This window comes from Thunnus thynnus, chromosome 22 (assembly GCF_963924715.1).
Source record: "Thunnus thynnus chromosome 22, fThuThy2.1, whole genome shotgun sequence".
Taxonomy (NCBI): domain Eukaryota; kingdom Metazoa; phylum Chordata; class Actinopteri; order Scombriformes; family Scombridae; genus Thunnus; species Thunnus thynnus.
The window spans coordinates 16,296,757-16,321,938 of record NC_089538.1 but is presented as its reverse complement, the minus strand read 5'-3'; the positions used below and the strand labels follow the sequence as shown (position 1 = coordinate 16,321,938).

General features: G+C 44.3%; 35 non-coding genes across 35 annotated transcripts; all 35 read right to left on the bottom strand.

The window, feature by feature from the left end:
* Window positions 1-190: 190 nt before the first annotated feature.
* Window positions 191-264, bottom strand: trnan-guu (transfer RNA asparagine (anticodon GUU)). The gene has a single exon. It is a non-coding gene; the product is annotated as a tRNA-Asn (tRNA).
* A 561-nt stretch (window positions 265-825) lies between these two features.
* trnan-guu (transfer RNA asparagine (anticodon GUU)) lies at window positions 826-899 on the bottom strand. Its single transcript has one exon. It is a non-coding gene; the product is annotated as a tRNA-Asn (tRNA).
* A 557-nt stretch (window positions 900-1,456) lies between these two features.
* trnan-guu (transfer RNA asparagine (anticodon GUU)) lies at window positions 1,457-1,530 on the bottom strand. The gene has a single exon. It is a non-coding gene; the product is annotated as a tRNA-Asn (tRNA).
* A 561-nt stretch (window positions 1,531-2,091) lies between these two features.
* On the bottom strand, window positions 2,092-2,165 carry trnan-guu (transfer RNA asparagine (anticodon GUU)). Its single transcript has one exon. It is a non-coding gene; the product is annotated as a tRNA-Asn (tRNA).
* A 557-nt stretch (window positions 2,166-2,722) lies between these two features.
* Window positions 2,723-2,796, bottom strand: trnan-guu (transfer RNA asparagine (anticodon GUU)). The gene has a single exon. It is a non-coding gene; the product is annotated as a tRNA-Asn (tRNA).
* A 561-nt stretch (window positions 2,797-3,357) lies between these two features.
* On the bottom strand, window positions 3,358-3,431 carry trnan-guu (transfer RNA asparagine (anticodon GUU)). Its single transcript has one exon. It is a non-coding gene; the product is annotated as a tRNA-Asn (tRNA).
* Window positions 3,432-3,988: 557 nt separating this feature from the next.
* trnan-guu (transfer RNA asparagine (anticodon GUU)) lies at window positions 3,989-4,062 on the bottom strand. The gene has a single exon. It is a non-coding gene; the product is annotated as a tRNA-Asn (tRNA).
* A 561-nt stretch (window positions 4,063-4,623) lies between these two features.
* On the bottom strand, window positions 4,624-4,697 carry trnan-guu (transfer RNA asparagine (anticodon GUU)). Its single transcript has one exon. It is a non-coding gene; the product is annotated as a tRNA-Asn (tRNA).
* Window positions 4,698-5,885: 1,188 nt separating this feature from the next.
* trnan-guu (transfer RNA asparagine (anticodon GUU)) lies at window positions 5,886-5,959 on the bottom strand. Its single transcript has one exon. It is a non-coding gene; the product is annotated as a tRNA-Asn (tRNA).
* A 1,192-nt stretch (window positions 5,960-7,151) lies between these two features.
* trnan-guu (transfer RNA asparagine (anticodon GUU)) lies at window positions 7,152-7,225 on the bottom strand. The gene has a single exon. It is a non-coding gene; the product is annotated as a tRNA-Asn (tRNA).
* Window positions 7,226-7,786: 561 nt separating this feature from the next.
* trnan-guu (transfer RNA asparagine (anticodon GUU)) lies at window positions 7,787-7,860 on the bottom strand. Its single transcript has one exon. It is a non-coding gene; the product is annotated as a tRNA-Asn (tRNA).
* A 557-nt stretch (window positions 7,861-8,417) lies between these two features.
* Window positions 8,418-8,491, bottom strand: trnan-guu (transfer RNA asparagine (anticodon GUU)). Its single transcript has one exon. It is a non-coding gene; the product is annotated as a tRNA-Asn (tRNA).
* Window positions 8,492-9,048: 557 nt separating this feature from the next.
* trnan-guu (transfer RNA asparagine (anticodon GUU)) lies at window positions 9,049-9,122 on the bottom strand. Its single transcript has one exon. It is a non-coding gene; the product is annotated as a tRNA-Asn (tRNA).
* A 561-nt stretch (window positions 9,123-9,683) lies between these two features.
* Window positions 9,684-9,757, bottom strand: trnan-guu (transfer RNA asparagine (anticodon GUU)). Its single transcript has one exon. It is a non-coding gene; the product is annotated as a tRNA-Asn (tRNA).
* A 554-nt stretch (window positions 9,758-10,311) lies between these two features.
* On the bottom strand, window positions 10,312-10,385 carry trnan-guu (transfer RNA asparagine (anticodon GUU)). Its single transcript has one exon. It is a non-coding gene; the product is annotated as a tRNA-Asn (tRNA).
* Window positions 10,386-10,946: 561 nt separating this feature from the next.
* On the bottom strand, window positions 10,947-11,020 carry trnan-guu (transfer RNA asparagine (anticodon GUU)). The gene has a single exon. It is a non-coding gene; the product is annotated as a tRNA-Asn (tRNA).
* Window positions 11,021-11,577: 557 nt separating this feature from the next.
* trnan-guu (transfer RNA asparagine (anticodon GUU)) lies at window positions 11,578-11,651 on the bottom strand. Its single transcript has one exon. It is a non-coding gene; the product is annotated as a tRNA-Asn (tRNA).
* Window positions 11,652-12,843: 1,192 nt separating this feature from the next.
* Window positions 12,844-12,917, bottom strand: trnan-guu (transfer RNA asparagine (anticodon GUU)). The gene has a single exon. It is a non-coding gene; the product is annotated as a tRNA-Asn (tRNA).
* A 561-nt stretch (window positions 12,918-13,478) lies between these two features.
* On the bottom strand, window positions 13,479-13,552 carry trnan-guu (transfer RNA asparagine (anticodon GUU)). Its single transcript has one exon. It is a non-coding gene; the product is annotated as a tRNA-Asn (tRNA).
* Window positions 13,553-14,109: 557 nt separating this feature from the next.
* trnan-guu (transfer RNA asparagine (anticodon GUU)) lies at window positions 14,110-14,183 on the bottom strand. Its single transcript has one exon. It is a non-coding gene; the product is annotated as a tRNA-Asn (tRNA).
* Window positions 14,184-14,740: 557 nt separating this feature from the next.
* trnan-guu (transfer RNA asparagine (anticodon GUU)) lies at window positions 14,741-14,814 on the bottom strand. The gene has a single exon. It is a non-coding gene; the product is annotated as a tRNA-Asn (tRNA).
* A 561-nt stretch (window positions 14,815-15,375) lies between these two features.
* On the bottom strand, window positions 15,376-15,449 carry trnan-guu (transfer RNA asparagine (anticodon GUU)). Its single transcript has one exon. It is a non-coding gene; the product is annotated as a tRNA-Asn (tRNA).
* A 554-nt stretch (window positions 15,450-16,003) lies between these two features.
* On the bottom strand, window positions 16,004-16,077 carry trnan-guu (transfer RNA asparagine (anticodon GUU)). Its single transcript has one exon. It is a non-coding gene; the product is annotated as a tRNA-Asn (tRNA).
* Window positions 16,078-16,638: 561 nt separating this feature from the next.
* Window positions 16,639-16,712, bottom strand: trnan-guu (transfer RNA asparagine (anticodon GUU)). Its single transcript has one exon. It is a non-coding gene; the product is annotated as a tRNA-Asn (tRNA).
* A 554-nt stretch (window positions 16,713-17,266) lies between these two features.
* trnan-guu (transfer RNA asparagine (anticodon GUU)) lies at window positions 17,267-17,340 on the bottom strand. The gene has a single exon. It is a non-coding gene; the product is annotated as a tRNA-Asn (tRNA).
* Window positions 17,341-17,901: 561 nt separating this feature from the next.
* On the bottom strand, window positions 17,902-17,975 carry trnan-guu (transfer RNA asparagine (anticodon GUU)). The gene has a single exon. It is a non-coding gene; the product is annotated as a tRNA-Asn (tRNA).
* A 557-nt stretch (window positions 17,976-18,532) lies between these two features.
* trnan-guu (transfer RNA asparagine (anticodon GUU)) lies at window positions 18,533-18,606 on the bottom strand. Its single transcript has one exon. It is a non-coding gene; the product is annotated as a tRNA-Asn (tRNA).
* A 557-nt stretch (window positions 18,607-19,163) lies between these two features.
* trnan-guu (transfer RNA asparagine (anticodon GUU)) lies at window positions 19,164-19,237 on the bottom strand. The gene has a single exon. It is a non-coding gene; the product is annotated as a tRNA-Asn (tRNA).
* A 561-nt stretch (window positions 19,238-19,798) lies between these two features.
* Window positions 19,799-19,872, bottom strand: trnan-guu (transfer RNA asparagine (anticodon GUU)). The gene has a single exon. It is a non-coding gene; the product is annotated as a tRNA-Asn (tRNA).
* Window positions 19,873-20,426: 554 nt separating this feature from the next.
* trnan-guu (transfer RNA asparagine (anticodon GUU)) lies at window positions 20,427-20,500 on the bottom strand. The gene has a single exon. It is a non-coding gene; the product is annotated as a tRNA-Asn (tRNA).
* Window positions 20,501-21,061: 561 nt separating this feature from the next.
* trnan-guu (transfer RNA asparagine (anticodon GUU)) lies at window positions 21,062-21,135 on the bottom strand. The gene has a single exon. It is a non-coding gene; the product is annotated as a tRNA-Asn (tRNA).
* Window positions 21,136-21,692: 557 nt separating this feature from the next.
* Window positions 21,693-21,766, bottom strand: trnan-guu (transfer RNA asparagine (anticodon GUU)). Its single transcript has one exon. It is a non-coding gene; the product is annotated as a tRNA-Asn (tRNA).
* A 561-nt stretch (window positions 21,767-22,327) lies between these two features.
* trnan-guu (transfer RNA asparagine (anticodon GUU)) lies at window positions 22,328-22,401 on the bottom strand. The gene has a single exon. It is a non-coding gene; the product is annotated as a tRNA-Asn (tRNA).
* A 557-nt stretch (window positions 22,402-22,958) lies between these two features.
* trnan-guu (transfer RNA asparagine (anticodon GUU)) lies at window positions 22,959-23,032 on the bottom strand. Its single transcript has one exon. It is a non-coding gene; the product is annotated as a tRNA-Asn (tRNA).
* A 557-nt stretch (window positions 23,033-23,589) lies between these two features.
* On the bottom strand, window positions 23,590-23,663 carry trnan-guu (transfer RNA asparagine (anticodon GUU)). The gene has a single exon. It is a non-coding gene; the product is annotated as a tRNA-Asn (tRNA).
* Between the last annotated feature and the right edge of the window lie 1,519 nt (window positions 23,664-25,182).

The window sequence follows — 25,182 nt, the reverse complement described above, 5'->3', positions numbered from 1 at the left end:
AGCTGTAACGACATGCCATGATGTTTTCATCATCAACCTTTGGGTTAACAGTCCAATGCACTAGCCAATTTTTATACAACAGCTACTGATGATCATCCTCTCATTCATTCCACCAACCTGTGATACTTTGGCTACAGCTCTCTCTAACCCTGAACATGATGTTAGCTGGCTGTGTAAACACAAGACCCTACGTCCCTGGGTGGGCTCGAACCACCAACCTTTCGGTTAACAGCCGAACGCGCTAACCGATTGCGCCACAGAGACTGCTTTGTCCTGTGTCAGAGGGGGCGTGGCTTCGATTTGCAAACCCCACCCACCTTCATCGCTGTTTACCTCTACCAGGGCAATACGGCAGAATTTAGAATCATGGCCTATTGAAGGAAAAGAGTTCTTTTAAAAATTTACAATGTTGCACAAAGTCAAGACGTGGTGAGATGTAGCACAACGGGCTAACCAAGTCCTGTAAATGGAATGGCGTTCGCCAGTCAAGTCTTTCACACAAGTAACAGTGACAATGTCATCACTTCCATTAGCTTTTATAACCATCTTAAAACAAACTACGGTAGCCTTTGTCTATGCAGCAAAGATGAAGTAAAAAATTGATAAATGGACTATAAGGCGCTACAACATAGTTGTAATGACATACAACAATATTTTAACCATCAATCTTTGGGTTAGCAGACGAATGCGCGAATGAATTTGCATACAAGAACTACCCTTTCTGATGATTTTGCTCTCATTCATTCCCCCACACTGAGGCACCAGACTTCTTTAACCCTTACCACCTAACACCGTGTTAGCTGGTTATTTAAGCAGAAAAGTGGACGTCCCTGGGTGGGCTCGAACCACCAACCTTTCGGTTAACAGCCGAACGCGCTAACCGATTGCGCCACAGAGACTGCTTTGTCCTGTTTCAGAGGGGGCGTGGCTTCGATTTGCAATCCCCACCCACCTGCATGGCTGTTTACTTGTCGAAGGGCAATATCGCAGAAATTTCAATGGTGGTATATTGAAGGAAAAGAGTTCTGTGAGAAATTTACAATGTAGCACAAAGTCAAGAGGTTTCCATTTGTGATACAACCAGCCAAGAACGCATCGTAAACAGAATGGCGTTCCCCATTGGCGTCTGCCACACCAGGGACTTCTCTCCAGAGTGCGACAATCCTATCGATGCCATTAGGTTTTGTAGCCATTTTTAAACAAACCAGGGTAGTCATTGTTTATGGGGTGTTTATCAAGTTAACAATTCGTAAAGGGATTATAACAAGCTGTAACGACATGCCATGATGTTTTCATCATCAACCTTTGGGTTAACAGTCCAATGCACTAACCAATTTTTATACAACAGCTACTGATGATCATCCTCTCATTCATTCCACCAACCTGTGATACTTTGGCTACAGCTCTGTCTAACCCTGAACATGATGTTAGCTGGCTGTGTAAACACAAGACCCTACGTCCCTGGGTGGGCTCGAACCACCAACCTTTCGGTTAACAGCCGAACGCGCTAACCGATTGCGCCACAGAGACTGCTTTGTCCTGTCACAGAGGGGGTGTGGCTTCGATTTGCAATCCCCACCCACCTTCATGGCTGTTTACCTCTACCAGGGCAATACGGCAGAATTTAGAATCATGGCCTATTGAAGGAAAAGAGTTCTTTTAGAAATTTACAATGTTGCACAAAGTCAAGACGTGGTGAGATGTAGCACAACGAGCTAACCAAGTCCTGTAAATGGAATGGCGTTCGCCAGTCAAGTCTTTCACACAAGTAACAGTGACAATGTCATCACTTCCATTAGCCTTTATAACCATCTTAAAACAAACTACGGTAGCCTTTGTCTATGCAGCAAAGATGAAGTAAAAAATTGATAAATGGACTATAAGGCGCTACAACATAGTTGTAATGACATACAACAGTATTTTAACCATCAATCTTTGGGTTAGCAGACGAATGCGCGAATGAATTTGCATACAAGAACTACCGTTTCTGATGATTTTGCTCTCATTCATTCCCCCACACTGAGGCACCAGACTTCTTTAACCCTTACCACCTAACACCGTGTTAGCTGGTTATTTAAGCAGAAAAGTGGACGTCCCTGGGTGGGCTCGAACCACCAACCTTTCGGTTAACAGCCGAACGCGCTAACCGATTGCGCCACAGAGACTGCTTTGTCCTGTTTCAGAGGGGGCGTGGCTTCGATTTGCAATCCCCACCCACCTGCATGGCTGTTTACTTGTCGAAGGGCAATATCGCAGAAATTTCAATGGTGGTATATTGAAGGAAAAGAGTTCTGTGAGAAATTTACAATGTAGCACAAAGTCAAGAGGTTTCCATTTGTGATACAACCAGCCAAGAACGCATCGTAAACAGAATGGCGTTCCCCATTGGCGTCTGCCACACCAGGGACTTCTCTCCAGAGTGCGACAATCCTATCGATGCCATTAGGTTTTGTAGCCATTTTTAAACAAACCGGGGTAGTCATTGTTTATGGGGTGTTTATCAAGTTAACAATTCGTAAAGGGATTATAACAAGCTGTAACGACATGCCATGATGTTTTCATCATCAACCTTTGGGTTAACAGTCCAATGCACTAACCAATTTTTATACAACAGCTACTGATGATCATCCTCTCATTCATTCCACCAACCTGTGATACTTTGGCTACAGCTGTCTCTAACCCTGAACATGATGTTAGCTGGCTGTGTAAACACAAGACCCTACGTCCCTGGGTGGGCTCGAACCACCAACCTTTCGGTTAACAGCCGAACGCGCTAACCGATTGCGCCACAGAGACTGCTTTGTCCTGTGTCAGAGGGGGCGTGGCTTCGATTTGCAAACCCCACCCACCTTCATCGCTGTTTACCTCTACCAGGGCAATACGGCAGAATTTAGAATCATGGCCTATTGAAGGAAAAGAGTTCTTTTAGAAATTTACAATGTTGCACAAAGTCAAGACGTGGTGAGATGTAGCACAACGAGCTAACCGAGTCCTGTAAATGGAATGGCGTTCGCCAGTCAAGTCTTTCACACAAGTAACAGTGACAATTTCATCACTTCCATTAGCCTTTATAACCATCTTAAAACAAACTACGGTAGCCTTTGTCTATGCAGCAAAGATGAAGTAAAAAATTGATAAATGGACTATAAGGCGCTACAACATAGTTGTAATGACATACAACAGTATTTTAACCATCAATCTTTGGGTTAGCAGACGAATGCGCGAATGAATTTGCATACAAGAACTACCGTTTCTGATGATTTTGCTCTCATTCATTCCCCCACACTGAGGCACCAGACTTCTTTAACCCTTACCACCTAACACCGTGTTAGCTGGTTATTTAAGCAGAAAAGTGGACGTCCCTGGGTGGGCTCGAACCACCAACCTTTCGGTTAACAGCCGAACGCGCTAACCGATTGCGCCACAGAGACTGCTTTGTCCTGTTTCAGAGGGGGCGTGGCTTCGATTTGCAATCCCCACCCACCTGCATGGCTGTTTACTTGTCGAAGGGCAATATCGCAGAAATTTCAATGGTGGTATATTGAAGGAAAAGAGTTCTGTGAGAAATTTACAATGTAGCACAAAGTCAAGAGGTTTCCATTTGTGATACAACCAGCCAAGAACGCATCGTAAACAGAATGGCGTTCCCCATTGGCGTCTGCCACACCAGGGACTTCTCTCCAGAGTGCGACAATCCTATCGATGCCATTAGGTTTTGTAGCCATTTTTAAACAAACCAGGGTAGTCATTGTTTATGGGGTGTTTATCAAGTTAACAATTCGTAAAGGGATTATAACAAGCTGTAACGACATGCCATGATGTTTTCATCATCAACCTTTGGGTTAACAGTCCAATGCACTAACCAATTTTTATACAACAGCTACTGATGATCATCCTCTCATTCATTCCACCAACCTGTGATACTTTGGCTACAGCTCTGTCTAACCCTGAACATGATGTTAGCTGGCTGTGTAAACACAAGACCCTACGTCCCTGGGTGGGCTCGAACCACCAACCTTTCGGTTAACAGCCGAACGCGCTAACCGATTGCGCCACAGAGACTGCTTTGTCCTGTTACAGAGGGGGCGTGGCTTCGATTTGCAATCCCCACCCACCTTCATCGCTGTTTACCTCTACCAGGGCAATACGGCAGAATTTAGAATCATGGCCTATTGAAGGAAAAGAGTTCTTTTAGAAATTTACAATGTTGCACAAAGTCAAGACGTGGTGAGATGTAGCACAACGAGCTAACCGAGTCCTGTAAATGGAATGGCGTTCACCAGTCAAGTCTTTCACACAAGTAACAGTGACAATGTCATCACTTCCATTAGCCTTTATAACCATCTTAAAACAAACTACGGTAGCCTTTGTCTATGCAGCAAAGATGAAGTAAAAAATTGATAAATGGACTATAAGGCGCTACAACATAGTTGTAATGACATACAACAGTATTTTAACCATCAATCTTTGGGTTAGCAGACGAATGCGCGAATGAATTTGCATACAAGAACTACCCTTTCTGATGATTTTGCTCTCATTCATTCCCCCACACTGAGGCACCAGACTTCTTTAACCCTTACCACCTAACACCGTGTTAGCTGGTTATTTAAGCAGAAAAGTGGACGTCCCTGGGTGGGCTCGAACCACCAACCTTTCGGTTAACAGCCGAACGCGCTAACCGATTGCGCCACAGAGACTGCTTTGTCCTGTTTCAGAGGGGGCGTGGCTTCGATTTGCAATCCCCACCCACCTGCATGGCTGTTTACTTGTCGAAGGGCAATATCGCAGAAATTTCAATGGTGGTATATTGAAGGAAAAGAGTTCTGTGAGAAATTTACAATGTAGCACAAAGTCAAGAGGTTTCCATTTGTGATACAACCAGCCAAGAACGCATCGTAAACAGAATGGCGTTCCCCATTGGCGTCTGCCACACCAGGGACTTCTCTCCAGAGTGCGACAATCCTATCGATGCCATTAGGTTTTTTAGCCATTTTTAAACAAACCAGGGTAGTCATTGTTTATGGGGTGTTTATCAAGTTAACAATTCGTTAAGGGATTATAACAAGCTGTAACGACATGCCATGATGTTTTCATCATCAACCTTTGGGTTAACAGTCCAATGCACTAACCAATTTTTATACAACAGCTACTGATGATCATCCTCTCATTCATTCCACCAACCTGTGATACTTTGGCTACAGCTCTGTCTAACCCTGAACATGATGTTAGCTGGCTGTGTAAACACAAGACCCTACGTCCCTGGGTGGGCTCGAACCACCAACCTTTCGGTTAACAGCCGAACACGCTAACCGATTGCGCCACAGAGACTGCTTTGTCCTGTTTCAGAGGGGGCGTGGCTTCGATTTGCAATCCCCACCCACCTGCATGGCTGTTTACTTGTCGAAGGGCAATATCGCAGAAATTTCAATGGTGGTATATTGAAGGAAAAGAGTTCTGTGAGAAATTTACAATGTAGCACAAAGTCAAGAGGTTTCCATTTGTGATACAACCAGCCAAGAACGCATCGTAAACAGAATGGCGTTCCCCATTGGCGTCTGCCACACCAGGGACTTCTCTCCAGAGTGCGACAATCCTATCGATGCCATTAGGTTTTGTAGCCATTTTTAAACAAACCAGGGTAGTCATTGTTTATGGGGTGTTTATCAAGTTAACAATTCGTAAAGGGATTATAACAAGCTGTAACGACATGCCATGATGTTTTCATCATCAACCTTTGGGTTAACAGTCCAATGCACTAACCAATTTTTATACAACAGTTACTGATGATCATCCTCTCATTCATTCCACCAACCTGTGATACTTTGGCTACAGCTCTCTCTAACCCTGAACATGATGTTAGCTGGCTGTGTAAACACAAGACCCTACGTCCCTGGGTGGGCTCGAACCACCATCCTTTCGGTTAACAGCCGAACGCGCTAACCGATTGCGCCACAGAGACTGCTTTGTCCTGTCACAGAGGGGGTGTGGCTTCGATTTGCAATCCCCACCCACCTTCATCGCTGTTTACCTCTACCAGGGCAATACGGCAGAATTTAGAATCATGGCCTATTGAAGGAAAAGAGTTCTTTTAGAAATTTACAATGTTGCACAAAGTCAAGACTTGGTGAGATGTAGCACAACAAGCTAACCAAGTCCTGTAAATGGAATGGCGTTCGCCAGTCAAGTCTTTCACACAAGTAACAGTGACAATGTCATCACTTCCATTAGCCTTTATAACCATCTTAAAACAAACTACGATAGCCTTTGTCTATGCAGCAAAGATGAAGTAAAAAATTGATAAATGGACTATAAGGCGCTACAACATAGTTGTAATGACATACAACAGTATTTTAACCATCAATCTTTGGGTTAGCAGACGAATGCGCGAATGAATTTGCATACAAGAACTACCGTTTCTGATGATTTTGCTCTCATTCATTCCCCCACACTGAGGCACCAGACTTCTTTAACCCTTACCACCTAACACCGTGTTAGCTGGTTATTTAAGCAGAAAAGTGGACGTCCCTGGGTGGGCTTGAACCACCAACCTTTCGGTTAACAGCCGAACACGCTAACCGATTGCGCCACAGAGACTGCTTTGTCCTGTTTCAGAGGGGGCGTGGCTTCGATTTGCAATCCCCACCCACCTGCATGGCTGTTTACTTGTCGAAGGGCAATATCGCAGAAATTTCAATGGTGGTATATTGAAGGAAAAGAGTTCTGTGAGAAATTTACAATGTAGCACAAAGTCAAGAGGTTTCCATTTGTTATACAACCAGCCAAGAACGCATCGTAAACAGAATGGCGTTCCCCATTGGCGTCTGCCACACCAGGGACTTCTCTCCAGAGTGCGACAATCCTATCGATGCCATTAGGTTTTGTAGCCATTTTTAAACAAACCAGGGTAGTCATTGTTTATGGGGTGTTTATCAAGTTAACAATTCGTAAAGGGATTATAACAAGCTGTAACGACATGCCATGATGTTTTCATCATCAACCTTTGGGTTAACAGTCCAATGCACTAGCCAATTTTTATACAACAGCTACTGATGATCATCCTCTCATTCATTCCACCAACCTGTGATACTTTGGCTACAGCTCTCTCTAACCCTGAACATGATGTTAGCTGGCTGTGTAAACACAAGACCCTACGTCCCTGGGTGGGCTCGAACCACCAACCTTTCGGTTAACAGCCGAACGCGCTAACCGATTGCGCCACAGAGACTGCTTTGTCCTGTCACAGAGGGGGTGTGGCTTCGATTTGCAATCCCCACCCACCTTCATCGCTGTTTACCTCTACCAGGGCAATACGGCAGAATTTAGAATCATGGCCTATTGAAGGAAAAGAGTTCTTTTAGAAATTTACAATGTTGCACAAAGTCAAGACGTGGTGAGATGTAGCACAACGAGCTAACCAAGTCCTGTAAATGGAATGGCGTTCGCCAGTCAAGTCTTTCACACAAGTAACAGTGACAATGTCATCACTTCCATTAGCCTTTACAACCATCTTAAAACAAACTACGGTAGCCTTTGTCTATGCAGCAAAGATGAAGTAAAAAATTGATAAATGGACTATAAGGCGCTACAACATAGTTGTAATGACATACAACAGTATTTTAACCATCAATCTTTGGGTTAGCAGATGAATGCGCGAATGAATTTGCATACAAGAACTACCCTTTCTGATGATTTTGCTCTCATTCATTCCCCCACACTGAGGCACCAGACTTCTTTAACCCTTACCACCTAACACCGTGTTAGCTGGTTATTTAAGCAGAAAAGTGGACGTCCCTGGGTGGGCTCGAACCACCAACCTTTCGGTTAACAGCCGAACGCGCTAACCGATTGCGCCACAGAGACTGCTTTGTCCTGTTTCAGAGGGGGCGTGGCTTCGATTTGCAATCCCCACCCACCTGCATGGCTGTTTACTTGTCGAAGGGCAATATCGCAGAAATTTCAATGGTGGTATATTGAAGGAAAAGAGTTCTGTGAGAAATTTACAATGTAGCACAAAGTCAAGAGGTTTCCATTTGTGATACAACCAGCCAAGAACGCATCGTAAACAGAATGGCGTTCCCCATTGGCGTCTGCCACACCAGGGACTTCTCTCCAGAGTGCGACAATCCTATCGATGCCATTAGGTTTTGTAGCCATTTTTAAACAAACCAGGGTAGTCATTGTTTATGGGGTGTTTATCAAGTTAACAATTAGTAAAGGGATTATAACATGCTGTAACGACATGCCATGATGTTTTCATCATCAACCTTTGGGTTAACAGTCCAATGCACTAACCAATTTTTATACAACAGCTACTGATGATCATCCTCTCATTCATTCCACCAACCTGTGATACTTTGGCTACAGCTCTCTCTAACCCTGAACATGATGTTAGCTGGCTGTGTAAACACAAGACCCTACGTCCCTGGGTGGGCTCGAACCACCAACCTTTCGGTTAACAGCCGAACGCGCTAACCGATTGCGCCACAGAGACTGCTTTGTCCTGTTTCAGAGGGGGCGTGGCTTCGATTTGCAATCCCCACCCACCTGCATGGCTGTTTACTTGTCGAAGGGCAATATCGCAGAAATTTCAATGGTGGTATATTGAAGGAAAAGAGTTCTGTGAGAAATTTACAATGTAGCACAAAGTCAAGAGGTTTCCATTTGTGATACAACCAGCCAAGAACGCATCGTAAACAGAATGGCGTTCCCCATTGGCGTCTGCCACACCAGGGACTTCTCTCCAGAGTGCGACAATCCTATCGATGCCATTAGGTTTTTTAGCCATTTTTAAACAAACCAGGGTAGTCATTGTTTATGGGGTGTTTATCAAGTTAACAATTCGTTAAGGGATTATAACAAGCTGTAACGACATGCCATGATGTTTTCATCATCAACCTTTGGGTTATCAGTCCAATGCACTAACCAATTTTTATACAACAGCTACTGATGATCATCCTCTCATTCATTCCACCAACCTGTGATACTTTGGCTACAGCTCTCTCTAACCCTGAACATGATGTTAGCTGGCTGTGTAAACACAAGACCCTACGTCCCTGGGTGGGCTCGAACCACCAACCTTTCGGTTAACAGCCGAACGCGCTAACCGATTGCGCCACAGAGACTGCTTTGTCCTGTCACAGAGGGGGTGTGGCTTCGATTTGCAATCCCCACCCACCTTCATCGCTGTTTACCTCTACCAGGGCAATACGGCAGAATTTAGAATCATGGCCTATTGAAGGAAAAGAGTTCTTTTAGAAATTTACAATGTTGCACAAAGTCAAGACGTGGTGAGATGTAGCACAACGAGCTAACCAAGTCCTGTAAATGGAATGGCGTTCGCCAGTCAAGTCTTTCACACAAGTAACAGTGACAATGTCATCACTTCCATTAGCCTTTATAACCATCTTAAAACAAACTACGGTAGCCTTTGTCTATGCAGCAAAGATGAAGTAAAAAATTGATAAATGGACTATAAGGCGCTACAACATAGTTGTAATGACATACAACAGTATTTTAACCATCAATCTTTGGGTTAGCAGACGAATGCGCGAATGAATTTGCATACAAGAACTACCCTTTCTGATGATTTTGCTCTCATTCATTCCCCCACACTGAGGCACCAGACTTCTTTAACCCTTACCACCTAACACCGTGTTAGCTGGTTATTTAAGCAGAAAAGTGGACGTCCCTGGGTGGGCTCGAACCACCAACCTTTCGGTTAACAGCCGAACGCGCTAACCGATTGCGCCACAGAGACTGCTTTGTCCTGTTTCAGAGGGGGCGTGGCTTCGATTTGCAATCCCCACCCACCTGCATGGCTGTTTACTTGTCGAAGGGCAATATCGCAGAAATTTCAATGGTGGTATATTGAAGGAAAAGAGTTCTGTGAGAAATTTACAATGTAGCACAAAGTCAAGAGGTTTCCATCTGTGATACAACCAGCCAAGAACGCATCATAAACAGAATGGCGTTCCCCATTGGCGTCTGCCACACCAGGGACTTCTCTCCAGAGTGCGACAATCCTATCGATGCCATTAGGTTTTGTAGCCATTTTTAAACAAACCAGGGTAGTCATTGTTTATAGGGTGTTTATCAAGTTAACAATTCGTTCAGGGATTATAACAAGCTGTAACGACATGCCATGTTTTCATCATCAACCTTTGGGTTAACAGTCCAATGCACTAACCAATTTTTATACAACAGCTACTGATGATCATCCTCTCATTCATTCCACCAACCTGTGATACTTTGGCTACAGCTCTCTCTAACCCTGAACATGATGTTAGCTGGCTGTGTAAACACAAGACCCTACGTCCCTGGGTGGGCTCGAACCACCAACCTTTCGGTTAACAGCCGAACGCGCTAACCGATTGCGCCACAGAGACTGCTTTGTCCTGTTTCAGAGGGGGCGTGGCTTCGATTTGCAATCCCCACCCACCTTCATCGCTGTTTACCTCTACCAGGGCAATACGGCAGAATTTAGAATCATGGCCTATTGAAGGAAAAGAGTTCTTTTAGAAATTTACAATGTTGCACAAAGTCAAGACGTGGTGAGATGTAGCACAACGAGCTAACCAAGTCCTGTATATGGAATGGCGTTCGCCAGTCAAGTCTTTCACACAAGTAACAGTGACAATGTCATCACTTCCATTAGCCTTTATAACCATCTTAAAAAAAACTACGGTAGCCATTGTCTATGCAGCAAAGATGAAGTAAAAAATTGATAAATGGACTATAAGGCGCTACAACATAGTTGTAATGACATACAACAATATTTTAACCATCAATCTTTGGGTTAGCAGACGAATGCGCGAATGAATTTGCATACAAGAACTACCCTTTCTGATGATTTTGCTCTCATTCATTCCCCCACACTGAGGCACCAGACTTCTTTAACCCTTACCACCTAACACCGTGTTAGCTGGTTATTTAAGCAGAAAAGTGGACGTCCCTGGGTGGGCTCGAACCACCAACCTTTCGGTTAACAGCCGAACGCGCTAACCGATTGCGCCACAGAGACTGCTTTGTCCTGTTTCAGAGGGGGCGTGGCTTCGATTTGCAATCCCCACCCACCTGCATGGCTGTTTACTTGTCGAAGGGCAATATCGCAGAAATTTCAATGGTGGTATATTGAAGGAAAAGAGTTCTGTGAGAAATTTACAATGTAGCACAAAGTCAAGAGGTTTCCATTTGTGATACAACCAGCCAAGAACGCATCGTAAACAGAATGGCGTTCCCCATTGGCGTCTGCCACACCAGGGACTTCTCTCCAGAGTGCGACAATCCTATCGATGCCATTAGGTTTTGTAGCCATTTTTAAACAAACCAGGGTAGTCATTGTTTATGGGGTGTTTATCAAGTTAACAATTCGTAAAGGGATTATAACAAGCTGTAACGACATGCCATGATGTTTTCATCATCAACCTTTGGGTTAACAGTCCAATGCACTAACCAATTTTTATACAACAGTTACTGATGATCATCCTCTCATTCATTCCACCAACCTGTGATACTTTGGCTACAGCTCTCTCTAACCCTGAACATGATGTTAGCTGGCTGTGTAAACACAAGACCCTACGTCCCTGGGTGGGCTCGAACCACCATCCTTTCGGTTAACAGCCGAACGCGCTAACCGATTGCGCCACAGAGACTGCTTTGTCCTGTCACAGAGGGGGTGTGGCTTCGATTTGCAATCCCCACCCACCTTCATCGCTGTTTACCTCTACCAGGGCAATACGGCAGAATTTAGAATCATGGCCTATTGAAGGAAAAGAGTTCTTTTAGAAATTTACAATGTTGCACAAAGTCAAGACTTGGTGAGATGTAGCACAACAAGCTAACCAAGTCCTGTAAATGGAATGGCGTTCGCCAGTCAAGTCTTTCACACAAGTAACAGTGACAATGTCATCACTTCCATTAGCCTTTATAACCATCTTAAAACAAACTACGATAGCCTTTGTCTATGCAGCAAAGATGAAGTAAAAAATTGATAAATGGACTATAAGGCGCTACAACATAGTTGTAATGACATACAACAGTATTTTAACCATCAATCTTTGGGTTAGCAGACGAATGCGCGAATGAATTTGCATACAAGAACTACCGTTTCTGATGATTTTGCTCTCATTCATTCCCCCACACTGAGGCACCAGACTTCTTTAACCCTTACCACCTAACACCGTGTTAGCTGGTTATTTAAGCAGAAAAGTGGACGTCCCTGGGTGGGCTTGAACCACCAACCTTTCGGTTAACAGCCGAACACGCTAACCGATTGCGCCACAGAGACTGCTTTGTCCTGTTTCAGAGGGGGCGTGGCTTCGATTTGCAATCCCCACCCACCTGCATGGCTGTTTACTTGTCGAAGGGCAATATCGCAGAAATTTCAATGGTGGTATATTGAAGGAAAAGAGTTCTGTGAGAAATTTACAATGTAGCACAAAGTCAAGAGGTTTCCATTTGTTATACAACCAGCCAAGAACGCATCGTAAACAGAATGGCGTTCCCCATTGGCGTCTGCCACACCAGGGACTTCTCTCCAGAGTGCGACAATCCTATCGATGCCATTAGGTTTTGTAGCCATTTTTAAACAAACCAGGGTAGTCATTGTTTATGGGGTGTTTATCAAGTTAACAATTCGTAAAGGGATTATAACAAGCTGTAACGACATGCCATGATGTTTTCATCATCAACCTTTGGGTTAACAGTCCAATGCACTAGCCAATTTTTATACAACAGCTACTGATGATCATCCTCTCATTCATTCCACCAACCTGTGATACTTTGGCTACAGCTCTCTCTAACCCTGAACATGATGTTAGCTGGCTGTGTAAACACAAGACCCTACGTCCCTGGGTGGGCTCGAACCACCAACCTTTCGGTTAACAGCCGAACGCGCTAACCGATTGCGCCACAGAGACTGCTTTGTCCTGTCACAGAGGGGGTGTGGCTTCGATTTGCAATCCCCACCCACCTTCATCGCTGTTTACCTCTACCAGGGCAATACGGCAGAATTTAGAATCATGGCCTATTGAAGGAAAAGAGTTCTTTTAGAAATTTACAATGTTGCACAAAGTCAAGACGTGGTGAGATGTAGCACAACGAGCTAACCAAGTCCTGTAAATGGAATGGCGTTCGCCAGTCAAGTCTTTCACACAAGTAACAGTGACAATGTCATCACTTCCATTAGCCTTTACAACCATCTTAAAACAAACTACGGTAGCCTTTGTCTATGCAGCAAAGATGAAGTAAAAAATTGATAAATGGACTATAAGGCGCTACAACATAGTTGTAATGACATACAACAGTATTTTAACCATCAATCTTTGGGTTAGCAGATGAATGCGCGAATGAATTTGCATACAAGAACTACCCTTTCTGATGATTTTGCTCTCATTCATTCCCCCACACTGAGGCACCAGACTTCTTTAACCCTTACCACCTAACACCGTGTTAGCTGGTTATTTAAGCAGAAAAGTGGACGTCCCTGGGTGGGCTCGAACCACCAACCTTTCGGTTAACAGCCGAACGCGCTAACCGATTGCGCCACAGAGACTGCTTTGTCCTGTTTCAGAGGGGGCGTGGCTTCGATTTGCAATCCCCACCCACCTGCATGGCTGTTTACTTGTCGAAGGGCAATATCGCAGAAATTTCAATGGTGGTATATTGAAGGAAAAGAGTTCTGTGAGAAATTTACAATGTAGCACAAAGTCAAGAGGTTTCCATTTGTGATACAACCAGCCAAGAACGCATCGTAAACAGAATGGCGTTCCCCATTGGCGTCTGCCACACCAGGGACTTCTCTCCAGAGTGCGACAATCCTATCGATGCCATTAGGTTTTGTAGCCATTTTTAAACAAACCAGGGTAGTCATTGTTTATGGGGTGTTTATCAAGTTAACAATTAGTAAAGGGATTATAACATGCTGTAACGACATGCCATGATGTTTTCATCATCAACCTTTGGGTTAACAGTCCAATGCACTAACCAATTTTTATACAACAGCTACTGATGATCATCCTCTCATTCATTCCACCAACCTGTGATACTTTGGCTACAGCTCTCTCTAACCCTGAACATGATGTTAGCTGGCTGTGTAAACACAAGACCCTACGTCCCTGGGTGGGCTCGAACCACCAACCTTTCGGTTAACAGCCGAACGCGCTAACCGATTGCGCCACAGAGACTGCTTTGTCCTGTTTCAGAGGGGGCGTGGCTTCGATTTGCAATCCCCACCCACCTGCATGGCTGTTTACTTGTCGAAGGGCAATATCGCAGAAATTTCAATGGTGGTATATTGAAGGAAAAGAGTTCTGTGAGAAATTTACAATGTAGCACAAAGTCAAGAGGTTTCCATTTGTGATACAACCAGCCAAGAACGCATCGTAAACAGAATGGCGTTCCCCATTGGCGTCTGCCACACCAGGGACTTCTCTCCAGAGTGCGACAATCCTATCGATGCCATTAGGTTTTTTAGCCATTTTTAAACAAACCAGGGTAGTCATTGTTTATGGGGTGTTTATCAAGTTAACAATTCGTTAAGGGATTATAACAAGCTGTAACGACATGCCATGATGTTTTCATCATCAACCTTTGGGTTATCAGTCCAATGCACTAACCAATTTTTATACAACAGCTACTGATGATCATCCTCTCATTCATTCCACCAACCTGTGATACTTTGGCTACAGCTCTCTCTAACCCTGAACATGATGTTAGCTGGCTGTGTAAACACAAGACCCTACGTCCCTGGGTGGGCTCGAACCACCAACCTTTCGGTTAACAGCCGAACGCGCTAACCGATTGCGCCACAGAGACTGCTTTGTCCTGTCACAGAGGGGGTGTGGCTTCGATTTGCAATCCCCACCCACCTTCATCGCTGTTTACCTCTACCAGGGCAATACGGCAGAATTTAGAATCATGGCCTATTGAAGGAAAAGAGTTCTTTTAGAAATTTACAATGTTGCACAAAGTCAAGACGTGGTGAGATGTAGCACAACGAGCTAACCAAGTCCTGTAAATGGAATGGCGTTCGCCACTCAAGTCTTTCACACAAGTAACAGTGACAATGTCATCACTTCCATTAGCCTTTATAACCATCTTAAAACAAACTACGGTAGCCTTTGTCTATGCAGCAAAGATGAAGTAAAAAATTGATAAATGGACTATAAGGCGCTACAACATAGTTGTAATGACATACAACAGTATTTTAACCATCAATCTTTGGGTTAGCAGACGAATGCGCGAATGAATTTGCATACAAGAACTACCCTTTCTGATGATTTTGCTCTCATTCATTCCCCCACACTGAGGCACCAGACTTCTTTAACCCTTACCACCTAACACCGTGTTAGCTGGTTATTTAAGCAGAAAAGTGGACGTCCCTGGGTGGGCTCGAACCACCAACCTTTCGGTTAACAGCCGAACGCGCTAACCGATTGCGCCACAGAGACTGCTTTGTCCTGTTTCAGAGGGGGCGTGGCTTCGATTTGCAATCCCCACCCACCTGCATGGCTGTTTACTTGTCGAAGGGCAATATCGCAGAAATTTCAATGGTGGTATATTGAAGGAAAAGAGTTCTGTGAGAAATTTACAATGTAGCACAAAGTCAAGAGGTTTCCATCTGTGATACAACCAGCCAAGAACGCATCATAAACAGAATGGCGTTCCCCATTGGCGTCTGCCACACCAGGGACTTCTCTCCAGAGTGCGACAATCCTATCGATGCCATTAGGTTTTGTAGCCATTTTTAAACAAACCAGGGTAGTCATTGTTTATAGGGTGTTTATCAAGTTAACAATTCGTTCAGGGATTATAACAAGCTGTAACGACATGCCATGTTTTCATCATCAACCTTTGGGTTAACAGTCCAATGCACTAACCAATTTTTATACAACAGCTACTGATGATCATCCTCTCATTCATTCCACCAACCTGTGATACTTTGGCTACAGCTCTCTCTAACCCTGAACATGATGTTAGCTGGCTGTGTAAACACAAGACCCTACGTCCCTGGGTGGGCTCGAACCACCAACCTTTCGGTTAACAGCCGAACGCGCTAACCGATTGCGCCACAGAGACTGCTTTGTCCTGTTTCAGAGGGGGCGTGGCTTCGATTTGCAATCCCCACCCACCTTCATCGCTGTTTACCTCTACCAGGGCAATACGGCAGAATTTAGAATCATGGCCTATTGAAGGAAAAGAGTTCTTTTAGAAATTTACAATGTTGCACAAAGTCAAGACGTGGTGAGATGTAGCACAACGAGCTAACCAAGTCCTGTATATGGAATGGTGTTCGCCAGTCAAGTCTTTCACACAAGTAACAGTGACAATGTCATCACTTCCATTAGCCTTTATAACCATCTTAAAAAAAACTACGGTAGCCATTGTCTATGCAGCAAAGATGAAGTAAAAAATTGATAAATGGACTATAAGGCGCTACAACATAGTTGTAATGACATACAACAATATTTTAACCATCAATCTTTGGGTTAGCAGACGAATGCGCGAATGAATTTGCATACAAGAACTACCCTTTCTGATGATTTTGCTCTCATTCATTCCCCCACACTGAGGCACCAGACTTCTTTAACCCTTACCACCTAACACCGTGTTAGCTGGTTATTTAAGCAGAAAAGTGGACGTCCCTGGGTGGGCTCGAACCACCAACCTTTCGGTTAACAGCCGAACGCGCTAACCGATTGCGCCACAGAGACTGCTTTGTCCTGTTTCAGAGGGGGCGTGGCTTCGATTTGCAATCCCCACCCACCTGCATGGCTGTTTACTTGTCGAAGGGCAATATCGCAGAAATTTCAATGGTGGTATATTGAAGGAAAAGAGTTCTGTGAGAAATTTACAATGTAGCACAAAGTCAAGAGGTTTCCATCTGTGATACAACCAGCCAAGAACGCATCATAAACAGAATGGCGTTCCCCATTGGCGTCTGCCACACCAGGGACTTCTCTCCAGAGTGCGACAATCCTATCGATGCCATTAGGTTTTGTAGCCATTTTTAAACAAACCAGGGTAGTCATTGTTTATAGGGTGTTTATCAAGTTAACAATTCGTTCAGGGATTATAACAAGCTGTAACGACATGCCATGTTTTCATCATCAACCTTTGGGTTAACAGTCCAATGCACTAACCAATTTTTATACAACAGCTACTGATGATCATCCTCTCATTCATTCCACCAACCTGTGATACTTTGGCTACAGCTCTCTCTAACCCTGAACATGATGTTAGCTGGCTGTGTAAACACAAGACCCTACGTCCCTGGGTGGGCTCGAACCACCAACCTTTCGGTTAACAGCCGAACGCGCTAACCGATTGCGCCACAGAGACTGCTTTGTCCTGTTTCAGAGGGGGCGTGGCTTCGATTTGCAATCCCCACCCACCTTCATCGCTGTTTACCTCTACCAGGGCAATACGGCAGAATTTAGAATCATGGCCTATTGAAGGAAAAGAGTTCTTTTAGAAATTTACAATGTTGCACAAAGTCAAGACGTGGTGAGATGTAGCACAACGAGCTAACCAAGTCCTGTATATGGAATGGCGTTCGCCAGTCAAGTCTTTCACACAAGTAACAGTGACAATGTCATCACTTCCATTAGCCTTTATAACCATCTTAAAAAAAACTACGGTAGCCATTGTCTATGCAGCAAAGATGAAGTAAAAAATTGATAAATGGACTATAAGGCGCTACAACATAGTTGTAATGACATACAACAATATTTTAACCATCAATCTTTGGGTTAGCAGACGAATGCGCGAATGAATTTGCATACAAGAACTACCCTTTCTGATGATTTTGCTCTCATTCATTCCCCCACACTGAGGCACCAGACTTCTTTAACCCTTACCACCTAACACCGTGTTAGCTGGTTATTTAAGCAGAAAAGTGGACGTCCCTGGGTGGGCTCGAACCACCAACCTTTCGGTTAACAGCCGAACGCGCTAACCGATTGCGCCACAGAGACTGCTTTGTCCTGTTTCAGAGGGGGCGTGGCTTCGATTTGCAATCCCCACCCACCTGCATGGCTGTTTACTTGTCGAAGGGCAATATCGCAGAAATTTCAATGGTGGTATATTGAAGGAAAAGAGTTCTGTGAGAAATTTACAATGTAGCACAAAGTCAAGAGGTTTCCATTTGTGATACAACCAGCCAAGAACGCATCGTAAACAGAATGGCGTTCCCCATTGGCGTCTGCCACACCAGGGACTTCTCTCCAGAGTGCGACAATCCTATCGATGCCATTAGGTTTTGTAGCCATTTTTAAACAAACCAGGGTAGTCATTGTTTATGGGGTGTTTATCAAGTTAACAATTAGTAAAGGGATTATAACATGCTGTAACGACATGCCATGATGTTTTCATCATCAACCTTTGGGTTAACAGTCCAATGCACTAACCAATTTTTATACAACAGCTACTGATGATCATCCTCTCATTCATTCCACCAACCTGTGATACTTTGGCTACAGCTCTCTCTAACCCTGAACATGATGTTAGCTGGCTGTGTAAACACAAGACCCTACGTCCCTGGGTGGGCTCGAACCACCAACCTTTCGGTTAACAGCCGAACGCGCTAACCGATTGCGCCACAGAGACTGCTTTGTCCTGTTTCAGAGGGGGCGTGGCTTCGATTTGCAATCCCCACCCACCTGCATGGCTGTTTACTTGTCGAAGGGCAATATCGCAGAAATTTCAATGGTGGTATATTGAAGGAAAAGAGTTCTGTGAGAAATTTACAATGTAGCACAAAGTCAAGAGGTTTCCATTTGTGATACAACCAGCCAAGAACGCATCGTAAACAGAATGGCGTTCCCCATTGGCGTCTGCCACACCAGGGACTTCTCTCCAGAGTGCGACAATCCTATCGATGCCATTAGGTTTTTTAGCCATTTTTAAACAAACCAGGGTAGTCATTGTTTATGGGGTGTTTATCAAGTTAACAATTCGTTAAGGGATTATAACAAGCTGTAACGACATGCCATGATGTTTTCATCATCAACCTTTGGGTTATCAGTCCAATGCACTAACCAATTTTTATACAACAGCTACTGATGATCATCCTCTCATTCATTCCACCAACCTGTGATACTTTGGCTACAGCTCTCTCTAACCCTGAACATGATGTTAGCTGGCTGTGTAAACACAAGACCCTACGTCCCTGGGTGGGCTCGAACCACCAACCTTTCGGTTAACAGCCGAACGCGCTAACCGATTGCGCCACAGAGACTGCTTTGTCCTGTCACAGAGGGGGTGTGGCTTCGATTTGCAATCCCCACCCACCTTCATCGCTGTTTACCTCTACCAGGGCAATACGGCAGAATTTAGAATCATGGCCTATTGAAGGAAAAGAGTTCTTTTAGAAATTTACAATGTTGCACAAAGTCAAGACGTGGTGAGATGTAGCACAACGAGCTAACCGAGTCCTGTAAATGGAATGGCGTTCGCCAGTCAAGTCTTTCACACAAGTAACAGTGACAATGTCATCACTTCCATTAGCCTTTATAACCATCTTAAAACAAACTACGGTAGCCTTTGTCTATGCAGCAAAGATGAAGTAAAAAATTGATAAATGGACTATAAGGCGCTACAACATAGTTGTAATGACATACAACAGTATTTTAACCATCAATCTTTGGGTTAGCAGACGAATGCGCGAATGAATTTGCATACAAGAACTACCCTTTCTGATGATTTTGCTCTCATTCATTCCCCCACACTGAGGCACCAGACTTCTTTAACCCTTACCACCTAACACCGTGTTAGCTGGTTATTTAAGCAGAAAAGTGGACGTCCCTGGGTGGGCTCGAACCACCAACCTTTCGGTTAACAGCCGAACGCGCTAACCGATTGCGCCACAGAGACTGCTTTGTCCTGTTTCAGAGGGGGCGTGGCTTCGATTTGCAATCCCCACCCACCTGCATGGCTGTTTACCTGTCGAAGGGCAATATCGCAGAAATTTCAATGGTGGTATATTGAAGGAAAAGAGTTCTGTGAGAAATTTACAATGTAGCACAAAGTCAAGAGGTTTCCATTTGTGATACAACCAGCCAAGAACGCATCGTAAACAGAATGGCGTTCCCCATTGGCGTCTGCCACACCAGGGACTTCTCTCCAGAGTGCGACAATCCTATCGATGCCATTAGGTTTTGTAGCCATTTTTAAACAAACCAGGGTAGTCATTGTTTATAGGGTGTTTATCAAGTTAACAATTCGTTCAGGGATTATAACAAGCTGTAACGACATGCCATGTTTTCATCATCAACCTTTGGGTTAACAGTCCAATGCACTAACCAATTTTTATACAACAGCTACTGATGATCATCCTCTCATTCATTCCACCAACCTGTGATACTTTGGCTACAGCTCTCTCTAACCCTGAACATGATGTTAGCTGGCTGTGTAAACACAAGACCCTACGTCCCTGGGTGGGCTCGAACCACCAACCTTTCGGTTAACAGCCGAACGCGCTAACCGATTGCGCCACAGAGACTGCTTTGTCCTGTTTCAGAGGGGGCGTGGCTTCGATTTGCAATCCCCACCCACCTTCATCGCTGTTTACCTCTACCAGGGCAATACGGCAGAATTTAGAATCATGGCCTATTGAAGGAAAAGAGTTCTTTTAGAAATTTACAATGTTGCACAAAGTCAAGACGTGGTGAGATGTAGCACAACGAGCTAACCAAGTCCTGTATATGGAATGGCGTTCGCCAGTCAAGTCTTTCACACAAGTAACAGTGACAATGTCATCACTTCCATTAGCCTTTATAACCATCTTAAAAAAAACTACGGTAGCCATTGTCTATGCAGCAAAGATGAAGTAAAAAATTGATAAATGGACTATAAGGCGCTACAACATAGTTGTAATGACATACAACAATATTTTAACCATCAATCTTTGGGTTAGCAGACGAATGCGCGAATGAATTTGCATACAAGAACTACCCTTTCTGATGATTTTGCTCTCATTCATTCCCCCACACTGAGGCACCAGACTTCTTTAACCCTTACCACCTAACACCGTGTTAGCTGGTTATTTAAGCAGAAAAGTGGACGTCCCTGGGTGGGCTCGAACCACCAACCTTTCGGTTAACAGCCGAACGCGCTAACCGATTGCGCCACAGAGACTGCTTTGTCCTGTTTCAGAGGGGGCGTGGCTTCGATTTGCAATCCCCACCCACCTGCATGGCTGTTTACTTGTCGAAGGGCAATATCGCAGAAATTTCAATGGTGGTATATTGAAGGAAAAGAGTTCTGTGAGAAATTTACAATGTAGCACAAAGTCAAGAGGTTTCCATTTGTGATACAACCAGCCAAGAACGCATCGTAAACAGAATGGCGTTCCCCATTGGCGTCTGCCACACCAGGGACTTCTCTCCAGAGTGCGACAATCCTATCGATGCCATTAGGTTTTGTAGCCATTTTTAAACAAACCAGGGTAGTCATTGTTTATGGGGTGTATATCAAGTTAAAAATTCGTAAAGGGATTATAACAAGCTGTAACGACATGCCATGATGTTTTCATCATCAACCTTTGGGTTAACAGTCCAATGCACTAACCAATTTTTATACAACAGCTACTGATGATGATCCTCTCATTCATTCCACCAACCTGTGATACTTTGGCTACAGCTCTCTCTAACCCTGAACATGATGTTAGCTGGCTGTGTAAACACAAGACCCTACGTCCCTGGGTGGGCTCGAACCACCAACCTTTCGGTTAACAGCCGAACGCGCTAACCGATTGCGCCACAGAGACTGCTTTGTCTTGTCACAGAGGGGGCGTGGCTTCGATTTGCAATCCCCACCCACCTTCATCGCTGTTTACCTCTACCAGGGCAATACGGCAGAATTTAGAATCATGGCCTATTGAAGGAAAAGAGTTCTTTTAGAAATTTACAATGTTGCACAAAGTCAAGACGTGGTGAGATGTAGCACAACGAGCTAACCAAGTCCTGTATATGGAATGGCGTTCGCCAGTCAAGTCTTTCACACAAGTAACAGTGACAATGTCATCACTTCCATTAGCCTTTATAACCATCTTAAAACAAACTACGGTAGCCTTTGTCTATGCAGCAAAGATGAAGTAAAAAATTGATAAATGGACTATAAGGCGCTACAACATAGTTGTAATGACATACAACAGTATTTTAACCAACAATCTTTGGGTTAGCAGACGAATGCGCGAATGAATTTGCATACAAGAACTACCGTTTCTGATGATTTTGCTCTCATTCATTCCCCCACACTGAGGCACCAGACTTCTTTAACCCTTACCACCTAACACCGTGTTAGCTGGTTATTTAAGCAGAAAAGTGGATGTCCCTGGGTGGGCTCGAACCACCAACCTTTCGGTTAACAGCCGAACGCGCTAACCGATTGCGCCACAGAGACTGCTTTGTCCTGTTTCAGAGGGGGCGTGGCTTCGATTTGCAATCCCCACCCACCTGCATGGCTGTTTACTTGTCGAAGGGCAATATCGCAGAAATTTCAATGGTGGTATATTGAAGGAAAAGAGTTCTGTGAGAAATTTACAATGTAGCACAAAGTCAAGAGGTTTCCATTTGTGATACAACCAGCCAAGAACGCATCGTAAACAGAATGGCGTTCCCCATTGGCGTCTGCCACACCAGGGACTTCTCTCCAGAGTGCGACAATCCTATCGATGCCATTAGGTTTTTTAGCCATTTTTAAACAAACCAGGGTAGTCATTGTTTATGGGGTGTATATCAAGTTAACAATCAGTAAAGGGATTATAACAAGCTGTAACGACATGCCATGATGTTTTCATCATCAACCTTTGGGTTAACAGTCCAATGCACTAACCAATTTTTATACAACAGCTACTGATGATCATCCTCTCATTCATTCCACCAACCTGTGATACTTTGGCTACAGCTCTCTCTAACCCTGAACATGATGTTAGCTGGCTGTGTAAACACAAGACCCTACGTCCCTGGGTGGGCTCGAACCACCAACCTTTCGGTTAACAGCCGAACGCGCTAACCGATTGCGCCACAGAGACTGCTTTGTCCTGTTTCAGAGGGGGCGTGGCTTCGATTTGCAATCCCCACCCACCTGCATGGCTGTTTACTTGTCGAAGGGCAATATCGCAGAAATTTCAATGGTGGTATATTGAAGGAAAAGAGTTCTGTGAGAAATTTACAATGTAGCACAAAGTCAAGAGGTTTCCATTTGTGATACAACCAGCCAAGAACGCATCGTAAACAGAATGGCGTTCCCCATTGGCGTCTGCCACACCAGGGACTTCTCTCCAGAGTGCGACAATCCTATCGATGCCATTAGGTTTTGTATCCATTTTTAAACAAACCAGGGTAGTCATTGTTTATGGGGTGTATATCAAGTTAACAATTAGTAAAGGGATTATAACAAGCTGTAACGACATGCCATGATGTTTTCATCATCAACCTTTGGGTTAACAGTCCAATGCACTAACCAATTTTTATACAACAGCTACTGATGATCATCCTCTCATTCATTCCACCAACCTGTGATACTTTGGCTACAGCTCTCTCTAACCCTGAACATGATGTTAGCTGGCTGTGTAAACACAAGACCCTACGTCCCTGGGTGGGCTCGAACCACCAACCTTTCGGTTAACAGCCGAACGCGCTAACCGATTGCGCCACAGAGACTGCTTTGTCCTGTGTCAGAGGGGGCGTGGCTTCGATTTGCAATCCCCACCCACCTTCATCGCTGTTTACCTCTACCAGGGCAATACGGCAGAATTTAGAATCATGGCCTATTGAAGGAAAAGAGTTCTTTTAGAAATTTACAATGTTGCACAAAGTCAAGACGTGGTGAGATGTAGCACAACGAGCTAACCAAGTCCTGTAAATGGAATGGCGTTCGCCAGTCAAGTCTTTCACACAAGTAACAGTGACAATGTCATCACTTCCATTAGCCTTTATAACCATCTTAAAACAAACTACGGTAGCCTTTGTCTATGCAGCAAAGATGAAGTAAAAAATTGATAAATGGACTATAAGGCGCTACAACATACTTGTAATGACATACAACAGTATTTTAACCATCAATCTTTGGGTTAGCAGACGAATGCGCGAATGAATTTGCATACAAGAACTACCCTTTCTGATGATTTTGCTCTCATTCATTCCCCCACACTGAGGCACCAGACTTCTTTAACCCTTACCACCTAACACCGTGTTAGCTGGTTATTTAAGCAGAAAAGTGGACGTCCCTGGGTGGGCTCGAACCACCAACCTTTCGGTTAACAGCTGAACGCGCTAACCGATTGCGCCACAGAGACTGCTTTGTCCTGTTTCAGAGGGGGCGTGGCTTCGATTTGCAATCCCCACCCACCTGCATGGCTGTTTACCTGTCGAAGGGCAATATCGCAGAAATTTCAATGGTGGTATATTGAAGGAAAAGAGTTCTGTGAGAAATTTACAATGTAGCACAAAGTCAAGAGGTTTCCATTTGTGATACAACCAGCCAAGAACGCATCGTAAACAGAATGGCGTTCCCCATTGGCGTCTGCCACACCAGGGACTTCTCTCCAGAGTGCGACAATCCTATCGATGCCATTAGGTTTTTTAGCCATTTTTAAACAAACCAGGGTAGTCATTGTTTATGGGGTGTATATCAAGTTAACAATTAGTAAAGGGATTATAACAAGCTGTAACGACATGCCATGATGTTTTCATCATCAACCTTTGGGTTAACAGTCCAATGCACTAACCAATTTTTATACAACAGCTACTGATGATCATCCTCTCATTCATTCCACCAACCTGTGATACTTTGGCTACAGCTCTCTCTAACCCTGAACATGATGTTAGCTGGCTGTGTAAACACAAGACCCCACGTCCCTGGGTGGGCTCGAACCACCAACCTTTCGGTTAACAGCCGAACACGCTAACCGATTGCGCCACAGAGACTGCTTTGTCCTGTTTCAGAGGGGGCGTGGCTTCGATTTGCAATCCCCACCCACCTGCATGGCTGTTTACTTGTCGAAGGGCAATATCGCAGAAATTTCAATGGTGGTATATTGAAGGAAAAGAGTTCTGTGAGAAATTTACAATGTAGCACAAAGTCAAGAGGTTTCCATTTGTTATACAACCAGCCAAGAACGCATCGTAAACAGAATGGCGTTCCCCATTGGCGTCTGCCACACCAGGGACTTCTCTCCAG